The sequence below is a fragment of the Miscanthus floridulus genome, chromosome 1 (genome assembly GCF_019320115.1).
Source record: "Miscanthus floridulus cultivar M001 chromosome 1, ASM1932011v1, whole genome shotgun sequence".
Lineage (NCBI taxonomy): Eukaryota > Viridiplantae > Streptophyta > Magnoliopsida > Poales > Poaceae > Miscanthus > Miscanthus floridulus.
The window spans coordinates 55301139-55323948 of record NC_089580.1 but is presented as its reverse complement, the minus strand read 5'-3'; the positions used below and the strand labels follow the sequence as shown (position 1 = coordinate 55323948).

The following is a 22810-nucleotide window of genomic DNA, read 5'->3' as shown; positions in this document are numbered from 1 at the left end:
AAACACATTGACACTAAGTTATATGTTGTAAAGGAGAAAATCCAGAATCATTTTGAAAGCATTGAGCACATAAGTATCGAGTAAGTACTTACAGATCCGCTTACCAAAAGCTAACCACCCAGTGCATTCGGAAAATACACAGTCGACGTGGGTTTATGGGAAAGCCTATGATTTCTAGATACTAAGGGCCTAGTTGAGTATCTGTTTCAAAACAGAGAGGTGCGTTGTACCTGTTTAATCTAATGGCAACAGACCGTGACAATGAGGCACGCTCTATGCACTAATCTATGATAGAATGGGAACAAGATAAAGTAAGTTAAGTTTAAGGAATAAGGTGAGATCAAGGGAGAGAATATTAGTTTAATCTCCACCAATTGGCCCAACGACCAATTGGGCCCTTGGATCAGCGCCCTGATTGGGGGCGCCCAACCGCTCCATGGTTGGTGGGCTCCCGTCGCACAGCACCATAAAAGGGAGGTGGGGGCAATGGCTCTAACCATGAGGTTGACCTGAGCCGCCGCAACCCTCTGATAAGAAACCCTAACGCTAACCGATCAAGAGATAGTGCTGTCAGCGACGGGAAGCCACCACCGACTTCACCATCGCCTCTGTAACGCCACTAGACCATGCCTCCTCTACATGGCGTTCGACTACGACGCCGCGCCACCGTCGCCCCTAACTGCATTGCCACTGCCATGGCAATTTCTTCCTCCTTTGCCAAGCCTGAAGGTATGGCACTCTACTCTCTCTCTCCCTCTCTCTCCAGTTCATGTTGTTGGTAGTTCTAAGCTAAATATAAATGAATCAACCCACAAGATCTACTCCCCGTTGTTCCTAAGATCCTATCACTCTTGTGTCTACGCATGGGAACTGTGGTTCCGCCTGCTGTGTCCCAGCGGCTGGGATCAGCTCATGCCTCAGCCAGGGTCTGTGCTTTCGTCGTGGTGGATGGATGCCTACCGGCTAGTACCTACTCAATTGCGGAGGGGGTTCGACTCCGTGGTACTGCTTGTGTCTTGGCGTTTGTGGAAGGAGCGCAACTCCCGCGTCTTCGACAACGTTGTGACCACGGCAAGCCAGGCGGCACGGGTGGTGCTGGAAGAAGGGGATGAGTGGGTTGTCGTGGGGTTCACGATGATTTCTCAGTTCCTAGTGGTGGCCATGGGGCCTTAGCACGGAGCGTCTGCTGCTAGCCGTGCATTTGTTCAAAATGTAGCGTTTTACGTTAAGTTCGCTGGTGTCTCTGACCTTTTCATACTGGCATCTCACCACTGATGGTTGTTGTTTGTTTTGTGCTACCTTCTTCTTAATGAAATACACGTGAAGTCGTGTTCTAGAATTTTTTATTTGAAGTCCGCCATTCCATGTTTTCTACTCGGGCAACGCTTGCTATCGAAATTAGTCCTTGTTTAATGTACATGTATTCACATCAATCCACATGTGTTGAAATGGATTTGAGTGGATAGTTAAGCTCCGCTACAATCCAGTTGAACATATATGTGTTTTCTATTTTGGAGACCTTCAAAACCATTTATTTTGGAGTTTTGTTTTACAAAGCCTCTTGGAGATGCTCTTATGGCTGGCTCAAAGGCATTGTCTAATTGTCTCCCTAACTTTGGCCTATTGCCTCTGCTCCACACTAGATGAAATCAAAGATGGTTCGCGGATCTAGTAATTGAAGCAGTTAGACTTACTAGAGTCAATTACTTACAAGCCACTATAAAAGATCCAAAATCCATATGGATGATCAAAAAAGTTATTGTGACCTTTATGCCACCGTTTCAATTTTTTCTCCCTCTACGCGACTCTCGTCAGTAGCTAATAGAGGTTTGAAATGTCATCTTTGTAGACCTTGCTGTCTCGTCCTCCCTTTTCTCTCTCCCCGGACTTCTCTCATCTTTGTTCTTCTCTTCCGATACTAATAAGAAAATAGAAGAAAGATCCAAATCTTCATGCACCAACCTAAAAAAGGGGAATGGCTTTGAGCAATCATGTTTTTATAGGACTAGCAAACATGTGTGTTTGTAACAGGATGTATAATCTGATTTATGGTACTTGTGCCAATACTAAGGGCAGTCCCAATGCTACATATTAATTTCTATAGACACTACATATAGAAACTATGGTTCCGATAGATAGTTTCTACATAACAATTTTTTATCCAATCACATACATTTTCTCTCTATTCTCTACCAATCACATCCTTTCATGTCTTAATTCTCGTGTAGACATAGTTTCTAACTTAGACCCGATTTCTATGTTTTTTGCTCTCTCTCTTCAATAACTACCTTGCCACATCAGCAAAATGCTTAGCTGACAGTACAATTAATGTCCATAGAAACTATGATGGTTTCTGCGTTGGGAGTGGCCTAATGAGCTACGCCACTATTTTTGTTAACTTTAATTTAATTGGGCTTAGCCCAATCTTATGAAATCAATAAATTTCAAGGTCTATAATAAATGTTAGTGCAATAAAAGATTAATTTAGTTATGAGAAGTTAATACGAGATTAACTCAAATTTAAATAGATGAACATTATGTGCCCATATTGTGAAATCACGAAAGATAAAATATGGCACAATCGTGACGCGATCAGGTTCAGGCGAATTACTCAAGCCAAGAGCTGCATGGTGCGACGCCAATACATATCTCCTACAACTAAAAAGAACAAAAGTAAGACAAATTTTTGGTGCGATTTTTTTTGGGGTCGCTCCTCCCTTCTGGCCGTGCGATACCCCGCGCGATAGAAAAAGAAACTGCCATCCTCGCGATCCCCGCCTGCTTTGAAGGAAATAAATCGATCACCTGATGCCACATGCATGGAAGGAAATAATAATCATGCATGGAAGGAAACAATCATGCATGGAAGGAAACAATAATTATGCATGGAAGAAAACAATAATCATGCATGGAAGGAAATAATCATGCATGGAAGGAAACAATAATCATTTACTCTTTTTTCAAATAGTGGTCTTCATTTCGGAGCCCTTCATGCAGTTTAATAATGGCTGAGGAGTTAGGCTTGCGAGAACTTACTCTTAATTGGGTTGCGAGCTAGGGATGTAGCACTTCAATGGGTGTCTTGGTTGAGTTCTACAATTGCAAAAAATTGATGGTGTTGATAAGATTGACAATCCTGTAACTCTGCAATACATTTCTTTTTTTTTCAAAAAAGGAGGGCAAATGCTACTTATGGTCGAATCCATGTTCTTTTTGTTCTTTTGATTCGATGCCCACAGCCCACAGCCCACATGTTAACTTTCAGATGTGTTTGTAAACAATTAAAAGGAGTTGGCCTAATGCCAATCTTTCTTATCATCTTTTTCATTCTTTATATTTATACTAGGTAGCATGCCCGTGCGTTGCTACGAGATAACTAACAATTTATACTAAAAACACACGGATCGCATGATAAGATAATAATACTGTAAAAACTAAATACCAACGTTAAAGTATCATTTAATCCAAAAAGCAAAATTTATGAATTTAACACAGTCACGGAGTGCGCGGCGTCGCAGGCTCACAAACTTTACTTTATAGACCTTTCCGTGATGCGGCTAAGATAATGTTTTATATTGGCAGGAAGAAATCTCCGATATCTATTTCTATCATTGTATATATATAATATTCAATACAAAATAATCTATGCATGATCTTCTTGAAAGATTTCTGTAGTGTAAAGACATCTTCGTTTTTCATGCATGCCCGTGCTAACTCTACGGTAAAAACAAAATGACAATATATCAATTAAAAAATAAAAACAAAACTCATGCTCAAAGTCAAAGAGATAAATTATGGATTCTTGAATTTTGTCATCCATTATCTACCGGCGTGCCTATAAAATAGACTGAATAAACAATTAAACATAGATAGAAAACTAAATTAATGAAAGGATCATTGCAAGACATCAATCATCTCATACATTTGGACAATATCGCAAAGCTACTAAAAACTGTAACCGTGCCCTCACCTCAAACATTGTCCAGATAAATGGATTACAATGAAAGAAATAGATATTGGAGATTTCTTCCTGCCAATATAAAACATTATCTTAGCCGCATCACGAAAAGGTCCATAAAGTAGAGTTTGTGAGCCTGCAACGCCGCGCACTCCGTGACTGTGTTAAATTCATAAACTTTGCCTTTTGGATTAAATGTCACTTTAATGTTGGTATTTAATTTTTACAGTATTGTTATCTTATCGTGCGATCCGTGTGTTTTTAGTATAAATTGTTAGTTATCCCGTAGCAACGCACGGGCACGCTACCTAGTTTTAGTTAAAAGGGTGGGGTTGAGATATGAGAGAGAGAGAGAGAGCAAGAAACAGTAAATAAAAATAGATAAGGTTAACATTTTCTTTTGGTAATCGAACTGTTCTTTTAATTCATCTCAGTCACGCTACACCGCACCGGTAGACAGAATAAAAATACAAGTGGAACTGGAAGAGGCAAACACCAATTGAACATTTTGAAATTTAGCCAGCACCGACACGCAGGCACGAGCCACCTGGTCTAGTGTGGCCCAGCCAACCGTTCGACACACCACACGCGCACACGGGCACACCACGGCCAGACCACCAAAGTGCCTCCAGTGCCCACTGCTGCCTCGCCACCAAAATCCCATCTTGAGTCGGGACGACGAAGAAGCCTGGGGTGCGTTTGGTTCCTTGTATCTATCCCGGTCCGGCATCCGAGATGTAGTTTTTCATCATTTGGATGTCTGTATGGGGTTCTGGGCCTAGCCCTGGGCGTGCAACACGCTCCCCTGAGCCTGGATGCCGGGAAATGGTTGGTGGCCTGGCTCTCACGGGACGAGAGTTGGCTCTCCGGATGTAGGCGGAAGATGGGGGGCGCGCGTGGGGAAGCTAGGGTTACCGCCGCCCCTTTCGCGCCATCCTTCCATGTTATAATCCTTACCGCCGCCTCCCCTCTCCCCATTCTCTCCCTCGCACTCGCCCTCTGCCTCTCCGCTCTAAGCTCTCTCGCTTCCTCGTCTTCCTCTTCCTGCTTGTCTAGATCCTACTGGTGCTAGCAGGTGATGCATCCTCACTTCCTCTTGCTCTAGATCCATGGTGTTTGAGGCTCAATTCAATCTATGCTGGCCTTTCTCTTCTCCCTCTCTTCATTTTCGTAGGTTTGAGGTTCGATTCGTCGGGGTTTCGTGGCAAAGAGAGCAGGTAACCTGTGAAAGCATCTAGGCCCCTAGTTGGGTTTCGGTGATTAATGACAATACAAGATTACTATGACCAACGTGTGTTTTGCAGAGGCAATTAAGTTAGGTCATGGTAATGGAGATCAATTGGGCAATCAAGGTTGTCATGCCCCTACGATGGAAATCATTTCGGTTTTCAAAGGATGGACGACAAGGTTAAGGATGACTAGTTCTAAGTGTCGATTGGAGTTGGAGTGACACTTAGAGTAGTTTAGGACTTTGTTTTTCCTTTGGCCGTACTATTAAGGGGGGTATGGACGGGTAGCTTGACCTAGTTGAGTCTAGTGAGTTAGGTGTGGTGCACACTTGTCTAAACTAGCTCTAGGTAGCTCCTACGAATGCCTAAGATCCATTGGAGCAAACTTCATTCACATATGTTCGAGAGTTGAAAGTGAATAGAGGGTCAAATGCTAACCGGACGCTGGCCATAGGGTCCGGTCAGTTCATTTGATCAAGGGACTGTGTTCGGTGCGACCGGACACTGGAGAGGTCAACTAACCGGACGCTGAAGTCTAGCGTCCGGTCGACTCCAGTAAGGTTCCAGAGAAGGGAATCTATGACCAGACGTGTTCGGTCAGTACTGACCGGACCCTGTGGGTTCAGCGTCCGGTCGAGTACAGTAAGGTTACAGTAAGGGTTTAATGCGACCGGACACATCCGGTCAGTGGTGACCGGACCCTGCCAGCGTCCGGTCAACACATTTTCACTGGTTCACGGGTTGAACTGACTGGAGCATCCGGTCAACCTGACCGGAGCGTCCGATCACCCCGCAGAAGCTCATAACAGTTCATTTTTTAGGCTGCCTTATAAATAGAAGCTCCACTCGTGTGTGGAGTCACTTTTGCTCATTCCAACAGCTGAGAAACACATTTGTGAGTGCCAAGAAGAGCAAGGTCCTAGTGAGGTGATTGAGATTTGAGAATCCAAGAGAGTAGCCTCATTAGTGAATCAAGAGTAGCCAAGTGTGCATCCATCTTCTCATTAGGCTTCGCGTGGTCAAGTGAGAGTTCATGCTTGTTACTCTTGGTGATCGCCATCACCTAGATGGCTTGGTGGTGATTGGGAGCTTGGTGATCACCTGGCAGAGCTTGTGGGTGACCCAACTCAAGTTGTGAGCGGCTTTGGGTGATTCGCCGTGATGGAGTGTCGAAGAATCAACCCGTAGAGAGCACTTGATCCTTGCACGAATCAAGGGGGAGCTACACCCTTGCACAGACTAGTGGGGAGTGGCGACTCTCCGATACCTCGGCAAAACATCGCCGCGTTCCTCTCTCCATTTACTTTGAGCATTTACTTTAAGTATTTACTTTGAGCAATTCAATACTTGTCTTTATATTCATAGAATTGCCATGCTAGAGTAAGTTTGGAACATAGGTTGCAAGTCCGTTGTGCGTTAGTTTGATAGAAACACTTTTCTAGGCACAAGGGGTTAATTGGGCTATCCGTAGGATTTGATTATTGCAAGAAAATTTAGAATTAGCCCAATTCACCCCCCCTCTTGGGCATCTTGATTCTTTCAATTGGTATCAAAGCCTCGTGCTCACGTTTTAAGCTTAATCGCTTTGAGCAAGATGTCTCACGGGGATGGACCTCCTCCTATCTTTGAGGGAGATGACTTTCCATATTGGAAAATCTGCATGGAGGCGTACTTAGAAGCTCTAGACGTTGGTATTCTTAGAGCCACCTCTCAAGGCTTCCCAAAACCTCGGGATGCTACTAACCTACAAGGCGATGAGGTTAACTATGAAAAATGGAATGCAAATGCTCGAAACACCATCTTTAGAGGCCTTTGCAAAGATGTGTTTAACCGTGTAAGGAACCACAAAGACGCCCATGCACTATGGTCGGACGTTTGTGTGCTCCATGAGGGAACCAAGAGTGAGCATGAGGAACGCTATCATCTTGTGATTAAAAAGCTAAATTCTTTTGAGATGCTTTCCAAAGAAAGTGCTAATGAGATGTATTCTCGTTTAAATGTTCTTGTAGAGGAAGTCAATGGGCTTGGACTTACTCAAATGTCACCATCCGACGTTGTGAGAAAGATCTTGAGTGTCCTCCCCATTGACAAATATGGGCACATTGTGACCATGCTACATCAAGGTGATCTTTCCACCGCTACACCAACACAAATCTTGGGAAAGATCAATACTCATGAGATGTACATGCACATCACGCCACAAGATGGCTCATCCTCTACAAAGAAGAAAGAGAAGGACTTAGCATTCAAAGCTAGCCAAGATAAGGGCAAAGCAAGACTTGAGTATGAGAGCTCAAGTGATGAAGAAGATGATGAAGAAAGTCTTGCTCTCATGGTGAAGAAGAACGCCAAGATGCTAAAGAAGCTAAACAAGAGTGGCATCAAGTTTGACGGCAAGAAGAAGAAGTTCTTCACTAGCTCAAGAAGAAAGCCAATCTCCGAGATGGATTGCTACAATTGTGGCAAACTTGGCCATCTAGCTCATCAATGCACAAAGCCCAAGAAAGACAAGTTCAAGAACAAGAATAAGGGCAAGAAAGATGACTCAAGCAATGAAGATGAAGATGAGAAGAAAAAGAACAAGCCATACAAGAAGAGAGATGGCAAAAAGAGGGACTTCTACAAGAAGAAGAAGAGTGGAAAGGCCTACATCGTCGGTGATTGGCTCATGGACATTGATTCATCAAGTGGATCATCCGATGATGATAGTGACAATGAGAAGGTGGCCGCCATTGCTATTGATCTTGCATCTTCACCGCCACCATCGCCATCATCCTCTACACACCTATGCCTTATGGCCAAGGGTGAACGCAAGGTAACTAAGAGTGATGATAGTAGTGATGATGAGCAAGCTAGTGATGATGATAGCGATAGCGATGATGATGATTCACCTACATATGATGATCTTGTCAAAATACTAAGAAAATACACTAAGATCATTAGAAAGAGTAGAGCTACAAATGAAAAGCTTGATGCTAAAAATGATTCACTCTTAGCTAAGTGTGATACTTTGGAAAAGGCTAATGATGAGCTTAGAGAAACTAATGATGCTATATCATCCAAACTCAAGGAGCTCAAATCTTCTAAGAAAGAGCTTAAGGATAAACATGATAAACTTGAGTGGGTGCACAATGAGCTCATCACTAGTCACAACAAGCTAAAAGATGAGTATACAACTCTTAAGATCAATCATGATACTCTTGTTATTGCTCAAGAATTCTTACCAAATGAGCCACATGATGCTACTAACCTATTGTTAAGATTGATATAGCTACATCATGTGATGTTTTGATTGATGAGAGCATTGAGCAAGGATCTAGTGGTAAAGGCAAGCAAGTGGTTGAGTGCAATGACTATGATGAATATGTCAAGCTCAAGAACACAAATGAAAAGCTTATGAAAGATCTTGAAGAAATGAAGAGCCACAACACCATTGTGCTAGAAACTCTTGATCATGACAAAGAGTTGGTTCTTGAGAATGAGAAGCTCAAAGAAGAAAACAAGAAGCTCAAGGAAGAGAAGAAAGATGATGCTCTAAAGGAAGAAAATAAGAAGCTTAAGTTGGAGAAAGAGCATCTCAAGATTGGGTTGAGCAAGTTTGCTAGAGGCAAGCACCTCCAAAGTGAGCTACTTATGAACACCGTCATGAAGATGGATAGAAGTGGCATTGGATATGTGGCAAGTGTAGAGAAGAAGAAGGCTCAAGCTCAACAACAACAATCAAAGCCAAAGCCAAAGCCAAAGAGATGTTTTGAGTGTGGACAAGAAGGCCACTTTGCTCATGAGTGTCAAACTCCACCGCCACAACCCTTGCCCAAGCATGCTAGACCCTTTGCTTTCAATGCTCACTACATGGTTAGAAAAGATTCTAGTGGAAAGATGAAAGTCATGTTCTTAGGACCCCCTAACAAGAGTAGGCCTAAGAAGATTTGGGTGGCTAAGTCACTTGTTGAGAAGGTGAAGGGCCCTCAACAAGTTTGGATTCCTAAAGCTTGAATCTCTTGTGTGTAGGTGAACTACAAGACCGGTGGAAGTCATTAGGTTATTGATAGTGGTTGCACTCAACATATGACCGGTGATCCTCATATGTTCACCTCACTAGATGAAGAGGTAGATGGACAAGAGAAAATAACATTTGGAGATAATTCAAAGGGTAAGGTTAAATGATTGGGCAAAGTGGCAATATCAAATGATCATTCCATCTCCAATGTGCTCTATGTTGCTTCATTGAGCTTCAACTTGCTATCCGTTGGGCAATTGTATGATCTTGGCTTCCAATGCTTGTTCACTGAGAAGGAGGTTGTTGTATCCAAGGTAGATGACAATCAAGTGATATTCAATGGATTTAGATACAACAACTTATATCTAGTGGACTTCACCTCCAAAGATGCAAATTTGAAGACTTGCCTATTCACCAAAACAACCTTGGGTGGCTATGGCATAGAAGACTTGCTCATGTTGGGATGAGCTCACTCAAGAAGCTTATGAAGAATGATTTGGTGAGAGGGTTAAAGGATGTGAAGTTTGAGAAGGACAAGCTTTGTAGTGCATGTCAAGCCAGCAAGCAAGTTGCAAATACTCATCCAACCAAAGCTTTCATGTCAACCATAAGAGTGCTAGAACTCCTACACATGGATTTATTTGGACCAACAACATACAAGAGTTTGGGAGGGAATCTCTATTGTCTTATGATTGTGGATGACTATTCAAGGTATACATGGGTATTCTTCCTTCATGACAAATCTGAAGTTGCATCTTGCTTCAAGAAGTTTACCAAGACAGCTCAAAATGAATTTGAAGTGAAGCTCAAAAAGATTAGAAGTGACAATGGGAAAGAATTTGACAACACAAACATTGAAGCCTATTGTGATGAAGTTGGGATCAAGCATGAAGTCTCCGCAACTTATACTCCTCAACAAAATGGTGTAGTTGAGAGGAAGAACCGGACTTTGATCACTCTTGCAAGGACAATGCTAGGTGAGTACAACACCCCCGAAGCTCTATGGGTGAAAGCAATCAACACCGCATGCTATGCATCAAACCGCCTATTCCTTCAAAAGTTCCTTGGCAAGACACCTTATGAGTTGCTCAATGGGAAGAAGCTAGACGTCTCCTTCTTTAGGGTGTTTGGTTGCAAATGCTACATCTACAAGAAGCGGCAACACCTAGGGAAGTTCCAAAGACGTTGTGATATTGGTTTTCTTATTGGTTACTCATCGAAGTCCAAAGCATATAGAGTATTTAATCATGCCACCAGCTTGGTTGAAGAAACATATGATGTGGAATTTGATGAATCTAACGGCTCCCAAGGAGCACATGAGAATCTTGATGATGTAGGTGATGAACCATTGAGGGAGGTTATGAAGAATATTCCGGTGGGAGACATCAAGCAAAAAGATGATGAAGATGATGTACAAATCATTGATCAACCTTCTTCATCAAGTGTACCACAAGATGGTGAAAAAGATGGGAGAGTAGAAAATGAAGATACTCATATCTCCCATGAGCAAATGGTGGTTCAAGCACAAGATGTTGATGCTCCACAACCTCCTCCCCAAGTGGTCAATAGAAGAAATACACCTCTCCTATAAGATCATCCACAAGATCTTATCATAGGGAGTCCATCAAAGGGTGTAATGACTCGATCTCAAAAACTTACTTCATTTATTGCTCATCACTCTTTTGTCTCTTGCTATGAGCCTACCAAGGTAGAAGAAGCTCTTAAAGATCCGGATTGGATCAATGCCATGCATGAAGAGTTGAATAACTTCACTCGCAATGAAGTTTGGACTCTTGAAGAGCGACCAAAAGGTGCAAGAGTCATTGGAACAAAGTGGGTGTTCCACAACAAGCAAGATGATCAAAGTGTTGTTGTGAGGAACAAGGCAAGACTAGTTGCAAAGGGGTTCTCTCAAGTTGAAGGCTTGGATTTTGGAGAGACCTTTGCACCGGTTGCAAGATTAGAAGCCATCCGTATCCTTCTTGCATATGCATCACATCATGAAATGAAACTATATCAAATGGATGTGAAAAGTGCATTTTTAAATGGCTTTATTAATGAACTAGTCTATGTTGATCAACCTCCCGGGTTTGAAGACCCTAGATATCCTAATCATGTTTATAGGTTGTCCAAGGCACTATATGGGCTTAAGCAAGCCCCAAGAGCTTGGTATGAGCGCCTTCGGGACTTCCTCATTGAGAAGGGCTTCACCATTGGGAAGGTCGACACCATACTATTCACCAAGAAGCTTGATGGGCATATCTTCATTTGTCAAGTATATGTTGATGATATCATCTTTGGATCATCAAATGAAGACTCATGCAAAGAATTTGGTGAATTGATGTTGAAGGAGTTCGAGATGTCAATGATTGGTGAGCTTACATTCTTTCTTGGTTTTCAAGTCAAGCAAATGAAAGAAGGCATCTTCATCTCTCAAGAGAAATACACAAAAGATCTTCTCAAGAGATTCAAGATGGATGAATGTAAGCCAATCAAGACACCAATGCCTACCAATGGACATCTCGACCTAGATGAGGGAGGTAACCCGGTTGATCAAACTCTCTACCGTTCTATGATTGGTAGCTTGTTATATTTAACCGCATCTAGGCCCGACATCATGTTTAGTGTGTATATGTGTGCAAGATTTCAAGCTAACCCTAAGGAAACACATTTAATTGCCGTAAAAAGAATCCTTAGGTATCTTAAGCACACACCAAGCATTGGCATTTGGTATCCCAAAGGAGCTATATTTGAATTAATTGGCTATTCTGATTCGGATTACGCCGGATGCAAAGTTGATAGAAAGAGCACATTCGGAGGGTGCCATTTGCTTGGTAGATCACTTGTGTCTTGGTCCTCCAAAAAACAAAATAGTATGGCTTTGTCCACCGCCGAAGCGGAATACATTGCCGCGGGTGCTTGTTGTGCACAAATTTTATACATGAAACAAACTTTGCTAGACTATGGTGTAGTTCTAGAAAAGGTACCTCTTTTGTGCGACAATGAAAGTGCGGTAAAACTTGCAAATAATCCGGTTCAACACTCTCGCACCAAGCACATAGATATCCGCCATCACTTTCTAAGAGATCATGTTGCTAAAAATGATATATCACTAGAAGGTGTAAGAACCGAAGATCAATTAGCGGATATCTTCACTAAACCACTAGATGAGGCTACATTTTGTAGATTGCGGAATGAGCTCAATGTACTTGACTTTAGCAACTTCACTAAAAATTGAGCTTGTGTTGTCCCTTGCATTCATTGTAATATACAACATGTTTAATTTTTGGCAATGCATATAGGGCTTGTCTAACATGGTTAAGATAACCGCCGAAAACCATGTGAAGAAGCTTAACCTTGGATCAAACTTGACAAGCAACTAGATTTACTTACAAAGTATTGCATATGCATGGATGTTGTTTTGTCGTTTTTGTTCCATTTGCCCTCTTATTGCCTATTTTCTTAAAAAGAATTATAGCCTAAGGCAAAATATTTTGAAAAATATGAGGGTTTGAGAGAGGTCACTCACATCAGTCCTAATTGGTGTTTATTTGGATCTTATTCAAGTTGGGACTTGATTAGGAACAGGTAGCGCGAAGGAACGTTGAAGATTTGCTGGAAAAGGACCACCGGACGCTGCACCGGACGCTGCTGTCCAGCGTTCGGTCAGTTCACAGGAGGTGAACTGTTGCTGAAGGAGTGACCAGACGCTGCGTTTGTGCATCCGGTCAGGAAGGGATCCAGCGTCCGGTCGTTTGAAGGAAAAATAGGCTGTACTGACCGGACCCTGCCTGTGTCCGGTCATGGACCACCGGACGCGTCCGATCACGATTCCATAGGAATTGGACCTCTCTAGAATCGACCGAATGCTGGGTGGTAGCGTTCGGTCGCTACCACCAGAGCATCCGGTCAGTGGATCTCACGCAGCTTCAGGACTCTTTTCCGTTTCCTTTCTTGTCGCGTTGGGGGACCTATTTAATCCAATCGGCCGTACCTGCTAACCTATTCCACCGTGACCTAGCCTCTGCTCGAGCCATCGTCGCCGCCGCAGCTCTCCCGTGCCAACACCGCCGTCCTGCTCCATGCGCCGCTAGTCAACCACAGCCGCGCTCCTCCCGCCTCCCGCGACCGTGCGCCCGGCTCCGTCAGCCAGCGAGCCCGCTCCAAGCACCTTGCCACGCCGTGCGCTCCTCCGTCGGCTTCATAGGCACCGAGCGCCATTCAAGCCCATTGTTCCTGTGCCCTAGCCCTTGCCTCCTCGTTGGTAAGGCCAATTCCTATTTTCAATTTTCCTTGCTTGTGACCTAGATCCATTGCAATGCACTGATTTCAAATCACATTCAGGGCTTTCGATCTACCCTAACCCTAGTCGGTTCCGAGGTTCCCCGCGCAATGTCTTTTCTTTTCCCGGATCGCTGATCGTCAGGTAGCATGCCTGTCGTCTCAATTTCGCACCTACATTGCTTGCTTCCTAGGTCTTTCGCATCTATTAGATATATTGTATTTATTCATATATCCATCTATTCTATCGTGCAGCGAGTCAGTGCCGTTGAGGTTCTTGTGGCAGTTGGCAGTCAACTCGGAGCCAAGCTCGCGAGTAAGGATCGAGGCCAAGCCTCGGGAGTGTCAGTTTGATAGTTGATCTTCATCAGCGGCAGTTCATCCTCTTGTCAGATCAGATGGCTCGCACGAAGAACGTTGGTGGTGGTCCGGGTGATGACGATCGGAGGCCCCCGCCTTGCCAGCCTGCAAGACCAAAAGGCAAGGCAACGAAGCAAGTAACATCCAAGAAGCGCAAGTACCTCGACGTAGAGACAGCGAGAGCAGCAGCAGTCACTGAGGCCGTAGAGCGTGCCAAGAGAGGCGGTGCCCGCAGTGGAGTTGTCATAGCAGATCATCTGGCACCAGATGCGCAGGGCAGACTGAGGGAGATTGAGCGACTTCATGGTAGTCCACCTGGGACTGTCATGATGGTAGGATGTCGTCTGGCTATTGAGGAGCCTTAGCGTTAGGGGGAGTCTCAGCAGGAGCCACAGTAGCAGCCCCCACCAGCAGAGCCTCAGCCAGCTTAGGAGACTTAGGAGGGCCAGTAGGCCGAGGAGACCGAGCAGGCACCCCAGCTACGCCACTCTGGTCGTACTAGTGCTACAATTCCAGCGAGGCCAGCTACACAACGTAGGGGTTCACGCCCACCGCCCAGACCATAGGGTCCGCCTCCAGTAGTACATCTTGACTTGAGGGCCGCCACAGCCAGACAAGTTTGGCAGCTAAGGTTTGTTGAGTTCGATGTGTGGTTCCCTCCGAGGAGGGATGAGAGAGCAGTAGAGGGGTTCTACACGCCGCTCCAGGAGGATTTCTATAATGCTTATCTCAACAGTGAGGCAGTGTTTAGATCTCAGAGAGTCTGCAGTATAGAGTCTATTGTGGCAGCAACCGGAGAGCACATCCACCCCTACTTGTCATATTTGCCGGGGCTCATAGACCTGATTGGCTGGATAGGAGTATATGTACCATCTTGGGTCCGACAGTTTTATGCTTCGCTCTACGTTGATCCGCATCACAACTTCATACACTTTGCATTCAACGGCAGAGATTACAGGGTGATGAGTTTTAGGGCCCGGGAGATACTGAGGCTATAGGATCAGCCTGTCAGATTGCATGAGGTATGTTATGGACAGTAGGAGCCTCCTAGGCGTCCTCATGGAGGGTTGATGCCCCCTACTGATCTTGTGCGCCATTGCTTCAAGGAGCCCTTTGGTGAGGGATCAAGGAGGAACCCCAATGACCTGACTCCTACAGCGCGAGTGCTAGAGGCCATTATCAGGAGGACACTACTTCCCAGGTTGGGATACAGGGAGGGTCTGACTTGTTTACAGCTCTGGCTCCTTAATGCCCTGATGCAGCAGACTGTGTTCGATATTTGGGACCTCCTTCTATCAGAGATGGAGGATACTATAGCTAAGGGCTTCAAGGGTTGCAGATAGCTTCCATATGCACATTGGATTACATTCCTGATGCTCTAGTCTGTGCAGGTTCGGACCCCTGAGATGGTTGCAGAGTACAAGGGTGCCACCATAGAGTTTCCAGCATATAACATGGCACAGAGGATCAGGCACAGCACTCCACAGGCACCCGCTCAGCCTAGTCATCATCTAGATATTTCAGAGTCAGTAGCTCAGCAGGACGAGATCATTAGAGGCATAGCCGCTACAGAGGAGGAGGAGCTTGAGGCATAGCAGGGGATGACCGAGTCTAGTGATAGTTTAGATGATGACTATCAGCCGATTCCTTAGATGCCTCCACGCAGACATGATGCAGAGGCTGGCAGCTCTAGCTCAGCTCCACCTACACCACAGATGGACCCCGCATTGATTGTCATTCTTGAGCGGATGCAGTAGGAGCAGGCACGACAGGCTCAGGAGATAGCTGCCAACTTTGCACAGTTTTAGGCTCGTCAGGACAAGTTCCAGAGGCAGCAGTAGCTCCTTCAGCACCAGCAGTTACTTATGTAGCAGCAGCTCATAGGATTTATGCAGCATGTAGTTACAGCACTTGGGGCCCCATAGCCACAGCTTTCGCCCCAGCTTGCTTAGCCTACCACCACTTTGACGACTCCAGCAGTACAACCCAGTGGACTTCAGAGTTAGGGACAACCTCTAGCTCCATTTGCTTCACCCACAGTTCAGGTGTCCTAGTGGTTGTCCTCACTAGTGGTTGCCCCGTAGTTCACTCCATATCACATGGGCTTCTCACCGGAGCAGTCACCCTCGCTTTTTGTGCCTGACACGTCAGTCTCCAGGAGTCTTGGAGCATCCTTCAGCGAGTTGACCGGCATGCCTACACCTCCACATATGCATGCTGCCGGTCCTTCTACAGCAGCTCTAGCTGTCATGACTACTCAGGGGCTCCCCTCGTATGTCGCCTCGTCAGATCCTACGATAGACGTTCTAGCAGCTTCACAGGCAGCACCTGCCCTAGCTCAGACCTAGACCGCTTCAGCGACACTTCCTGCTACAGAGGGTCAGTCAGTACAGAGCTCAGGGTTAGATGATGATGGCACTCAGTTTCATCTTGCTCCATGTACTTCAGCGCCCGGCTCATCCGCTGCAGCCCCGCCGACCGACCCTTAGGTTTTGGTGTTTGACGCCAAAGGGGGAGAGGGTTCGAGTATGTAGACTCAGGGGGAGCGAAATTTAGGGGGAGCTAGTTATCTAGTAGTAGCTTATTATATACATTTGGAGTTCTATTGTGTGATACACTATTACTATTATGCATTCGTGTGTTACTTTCATATATACGATTATATCTATGTGATAGTGCTATCTATGTGATTGTGATATATGACATGTGTGCTCTCTACTTTGCATTATTTATGTCATATCACTTGGTTTATGCTCATTTGCCCTTGCTTCCGCGTTTATACTTCGAAGCAAATGAGCTTTGTTACTTGTACTCATGCTTAATTCATATCCTTTGAGTATATTGTGTTGGCTTGGGTCATATAAGCTTGACTAATTTTTTTTGTTCTTATCGACAAAAGCTTATGTGAACCAAGCCCGTCAAAAACCTCACTCCTATACATACTCGAGGTGGTATTGTCATCAATCACCAAAAAGGGGGAGATTGAAAGCATCTAGGCCCCTAGTTGGGTTTCGGTGATTAATGACAATACAAGATTACTATGACTAACGTGTGTTTTGTAGAGGCAATTAAGTTAGGTCATGGTAATGGAGATCAATTGGGCAATCAAGGTTGTCATGCCCCTACGATGGAAATCGTTTCGGTTTTCAAAGGATGGACAACAAGGTTAAGGATGACTAGTTCTAAGTGTCGATTGGAGTTGGAGTGACACTTAGAGTAGTTTAGGACTTTGTTTTTCCTTTGGTCATACTATTAAGGGGGGTATAGACGGGGAGCTTGACCTAGTTGAGTCTAGTGAGTTAGGTGTGGTGCACACTTGTCTAAACTAGCTCTAGGTAGCTCCTACGAATGTCTAAGATCCATTGGAGCAAACTTCATTCACATATGTTCGAGAGTTGGAAGTGAATGGAGGGTCAAATGCTGACCGGACGCTGGCTCCGGTGTGATCGAACGCTGGCCGCAGGGTCCGATCAGTTCATTTGATCAAGGGACTGTGTTCAGTGCGACCGGACGCTGAAGTCCAGCGTCCGGTCGACTTTAGTAAGGTTCCAGAGAAGGGAATCTGTGACCGGACACGTCCGGTTAGTACTGACCGGACCCTGGGGGTTCAGCGTCTGGTCGAGTACAGTAAGGTTCCAGTAAGGGTTTAATGCGACCGGACGCGTCCGGTCAGTGGTGACCAGACCCTGCCAGCGTCCGGTCAACACATTTTCATTGGTTCGCGGGTTGAACTGACCGGAGCGTCTAGTCAACCTGACCGGAGCGTCCGGTCACCCCGCAGAAGCTCATAACGGTTCGTTTTTCAGGCTACCTTATAAATAGAAGCTCCACTCGTGTGTGGAGTCACTTTTGCTCATTCCAACAGCTAAGAAACACGTTTGTGAGTGCCAAGAAGAGCAAGGTCCTAGTGAGGTGATTGAGATTTGAGAATCCAAGAGAGTAGCCTCATTAGTGAATCAAGAGTAGCCAAGTGTGCATCCATCTTCTCATTAGGCTTCGCGTGGTCAAGTGAGATTTTGTGCTTGTTACTCTTGGTGATCGCCATCACCTAGACGGCTTGGTGGTGATTGGGAGCTTGGTGATCACCTAGCGGAGCTTGTGGGTGATCCAACTCAAGTTGTGAGCGGCTTTGGGTGATTCGCCGCGACGGAGTGTCGAAGAATCAACCCGTAGAGAGCACTTGATCCTTGCGCGGATCAAGGGGGAGCTACACCCTTGCGCGGGTGCTCCAACGAGGACTAGTGGGGAGTGGTGACTCTCCGATACCTCGGCAAAACATCACCGCATTCCTCTCTCTCCATTTACTTTGAGCATTTACTTTAAGTATTTACTTTGAGCAATTCAATACTTGTCTTTACATTCATAGAATTGCCATGCTAGAGTAAGTTTGGAACATAGGTTGCAAGTCCGTTGTGCGTTAGTTTAATAGAAACACTTTTCTAGGCACAAGGGGTTAATTGGGCTATCCGTAGGATTTGATTATTGCAAGAAAATTTAGAATTAGCCCAATTCACCCCCCCTCTTGGGCATCTTGATCCTTTCAACCTGTAATCCCTCGCAGATCTGGTGTTGCTCCCTTTCCCCATCGGTTTTGTTGGGTTCCTAATGTATTTGAGCATTTGTAGGGTTTGATTTGTGCTGGTGACTTCGTTGGAGGTAAAAAGGCAAGTTTCGCCCCTAAGGTTTCGATCTATTCTTGTTTTCCTAGATTAGATCTGCCTACTTGTCATACTAATTTCTTTTCCTCATGTGCAGATCTACCTTTACCTTTCCTTGCCCGTTGAACTTCTGAAAGCCTTGCGACTTTTTTGCAAGGAGCCAGCGGTAACGATTTTTCCATTGAGCCCATGTCACTAGCCGATGATGATTGCTTACTTACTATGAAAACTAAGCACATGTTCTTAGCCGATGATGAATGCTTATTTATTTTGAAAAGTGAGCACATGTTCTTGGCCGATGATATTACTTTATAAATACGAAAACTGAGCACATGTCCTTAGCCAATGATGCATGCTTGTAACGTTGAACTAGCAATATGTGAGCACTTGTGCATTAGGCGATGATGATATTATTTTTTGCTGACTGACTTGTTGAATGCTGAAAATGATCTTTTCTTTTACTGAGACATGCTTTGCATTTTTTTAACTACAATAGATATACCCTACCGAGCAGAGACGCATGCTTGTGATAAAAGTTGCTGCTTTTGTGTCTATCATTTATGCCTACTTCATGAGTAGGCTGCGAGTGGCACGTAATTCACAGCCTCGGATCACATATGCCCCAATGAGTGCCATGGATGACGAACGCCAAGCCAATCTGAACAAAAAAATTTAATTGTAATGACATAGAATGTGTTAACATGCTGCGTATGCATAGAAATCCATTTTTTAACCTATGTAACCTACTTAGGGACAAAAACTTGCTAAGAGACACCATAAATAGTACTATGGAGGAACAAGTAGCAATGTTTCTCCATGTTGTGGGACACAACTAGAGATTTAGAGTTATTCACCAAACATTTAGGAGGTCCGTGGAAACAATTAGTAGGTATTTTAGGGAGGTCTTGAATGCTATTGGTGAGCTTAGGGGAGAGATGATAAGGCCACCATCAACTAAGACAACACTTAAAATCAGAACAAGTCCAAGGTGGTATCCTTATTTTAAGGTAATTAAATGAATCTAAGGTTTAACTCTACCTAACCGCAGTCCTGACCAAACTTTAATCACCAGTCTTGCTATAATGTAGGACTGTATTGGTGCAATAGATGGTACTCATGTTCATGCTAGAGTACTAGCAAAGATATCTGCAGCATTCAGGGGTAGAAAGCACTATCCTACTCAAAATGTGCTTGCTGCAGTGGACTTTGATCTGAGGTTCACCTATGTGCTAGCTGGATGGGAGGGATCTGCATATGATGCCCTCATTTTAGCCGATGCTCTAGAGAGGGATGATGGGTTAAGGGTTCCACCAGGTACTTGTAACACAAATTTTTAGGCAAACAACAAATGGGATTTCAAATAAACACTATAACTGATTCTTGGCTATCTAATTAATTGTTTAGGTAAATTCTACCTATTGGACGCTGGCTATGCATGTCACCCTGGATTTCTGCCCCCTTACCGAGCCACTAGATACCACTTGAAAGAATATGGTGGACAAAATTATCCTACCAATAAGAAAGAGTTGTTCAACTTGAGGCATTCAAGCCTAAGGGTCATAGTTGAGATGGCATTTGGGGCTTTGAAGAATCGATTTCGTATTCTAGACAACAAGCCCTACCACCCATTCAAGACACAAGTCCAATTAGTTCTTGCATGTTGCATTCTTCATAATTGGATAATTGGCCATGGTCAAGATGAGGTTTTTTTTTCTGATGAAGCAATATGGGAACCTAATTCTAGTAGTACTGGACCTGGTCATGGTAATGGGACTAATAATGTAGCTTGGGTTAATAGGAGGGATGAAATTGCAAATCAAATGTGGAACAATAGGGGCACCTCTCATGTTTAGAGCTTGCTATTTTTTGTGTGCAATGATGGATTATTGTTTTGTTAGCTGAGCCTATGCACTTGTGCAATGATGATGTAATAATTTGTTGTATGAACAACTTGACTGAGGCTATGGACATGTGCAATGATGATTTTTGTTTGTATTCGTTATAACTTCACTGAGGCTAAGTACATTTGCAATGATAATTTAATACTCTAATATGTTTAACCTAACTAAGGCTATGGCATGTGCAATGATGATTCAATCCTTTATTCCTCTATGTTCTTGTTGTTGATTTTGGTTCAGGTTTTTTGTTAGTGCAATGATGACAAACATGCATGAATTAAATTCTATTTTTCTGATCATATGGCATTGGGTATGTGCTGTGATAACCATGCATGCATTGCATTCTGTAACCTAACTTGATCATACACTGAGGCAATGTATGACTGACGTAATTAGGGGATAGCTGAGAAGGTTGCTAGGATTGATCTGGAGGGTGATCAGGTTGTTCAGGTCGGTGGAGATGGTCAGCAGGTGCAGGCTGGTGCTGAGCAGCGCCCTAGGGGTGCTATGCGCTGGACTAGTGCAATGTCTTTCTTTGTCTTGCGTCATATGTGCCAGCTGATTGAAAGTGGTGTTAGAACAGATAAGGGCTTAAAGGAGGTGCACCTGAACCAAGTTGCCAAGTATTTGCAGGAGTTTACTGGCAATGAGGTGACTGATACTCAAGTGTATAACCACCTGAGAAAGTAAAGGCAGAGATAGAAGAGGGTGTCTAAGTTGAGGGAACTCAGTGGTGCCCTTTGGGTTGAGGAGATGTGCATGATCAGCCTTGATGCGGAGCATTATAAGGGACACATCAAGGTGTGCGGGATGCCTCGATCTTTCTTACCTTCTTATTATGTTAAATAGCTCTTTCTTTCTTCTTATCCTTTAGTTATATTGCTACCTGATCATACACATTAAAAATAGGCACACCCTAAGGATGCTGAGTTTTTTAACAAGCACATAGAGAACTACAAGGAAATGATGACCATTTTTGGAAATGGTTTGGCCACCGGCAAGTATGCTATGGGTTCCAATGAGGCTCTAGGTAGCCCATCAGACTTTGCAGATAGCTCAGTGAAGACTTAACCACATGATGATGAGAAGGCAACCAAGTCCATGGATGCTGCTGCCAAGGTCTTTGGTGAAGCATGCAAGGATGCAAAGGATGTCAGTAGTGGTTTTGGTCCTTCCAACAAGAGGAAAAGGCCTGTCCTCACTGAGGAGGACTATATGGTTATGGCCGGCATGACTGAGGCAGTGAGGGATGTTGCTTCTGCTATCCGTGAGACTAATGTTGAGGTGCTGAACCCTGATCTGTATGGTGCACTGATGTACATGCCGGGGTTCACTGAGGAGGCTCTGATATGTGCTTTCTCCCATCTAGTTGACAACAAGGCTAAGGGTGATGCTTTTGTCAACATGACTGACTCTTACCGTGTCCTTTGGCTCAGGACATGGCTTGCCAAGCATTACTACATGTAGATGTATCTACATGCTTGCTGGCTGATCTGTCTTTTGTGGAGTGAAGCTACCAACCTGCTGCTTCCTCCTCCTTTTGTGCAGTGATCTCTTTTGTGCAGGACAGAGCTGACTGGAGCTTGCAACACTATGCTCCATTTCTTTTGGTTTGAGACAGCATGCTGGTCTCTTTAGCTAGTTACCTCATGGTTGGGTGGTATGTTTAGGTTATAGGTCTGAGAGTGACAAGTACCGTGGTTGTGGGTTAGGTGTTAGTAGCACATGCATTAGCTCTGTGATGATGTATTTGATCAGTCAGTTACATTGCCTATGATGTCATGGACACTTGATCATGGTTGCAGTTATGGCCATGGATTTATTTCATGAGAATTCATCCATTGCTTTCTGTTGATTTCTATCTTCACTTTGCTGTGATATCCTGTTATTCATACTTGCTATATCTGAGCACAACTCTTTTGCCTATTATGAAATTCTTTTGCATTCATACATGATCTGAGCACAACTCTATTGCCTTTATGATGACATGATTCATTTGTGCATGATCCGAGCACTACTTCATTGTCTATTATGAGGTCCTCTTTGATTCTTGCATGATTTGAGCACAACTCCATTTATTTCTTCTTTCCTTGCTAATTGTTTCTATTTCAATATACTCACACTGTATTGCTGAATTTTACATCACCTAGGATTGACATTATGACTTGGTATGTTGTGTACCGTGGACACCAAACTAGAGTGTTCTCCTCCTAGAGAGATTGCCATGCAAGTGTCAATGGCTTCAAGAGAGCCTGTTACAAAGGATACAAGACTGAAGAAGAAGCTTTGGCTGCCTATCACAATCAAAAGGGTGCTCAAGGCCCTATTGATCAAGTCCCTGTTAACTGCAAGGACATCAAAAAATTGGACAAAACAATCTTCTCGGCCAAGGATATCATTATCATGGTTCAGTTTATTATTATCTT

The 22810-nt window shown here is 44.2% G+C and overlaps 1 pseudogene; it reads left to right on the top strand.

The window, feature by feature from the left end:
- The first annotated feature begins 639 nt into the window (after nucleotides 1-639).
- On the top strand, nucleotides 640-21851 carry LOC136457093 (uncharacterized; annotated as a pseudogene).
- The last annotated feature ends 959 nt before the right edge of the window (nucleotides 21852-22810 follow it).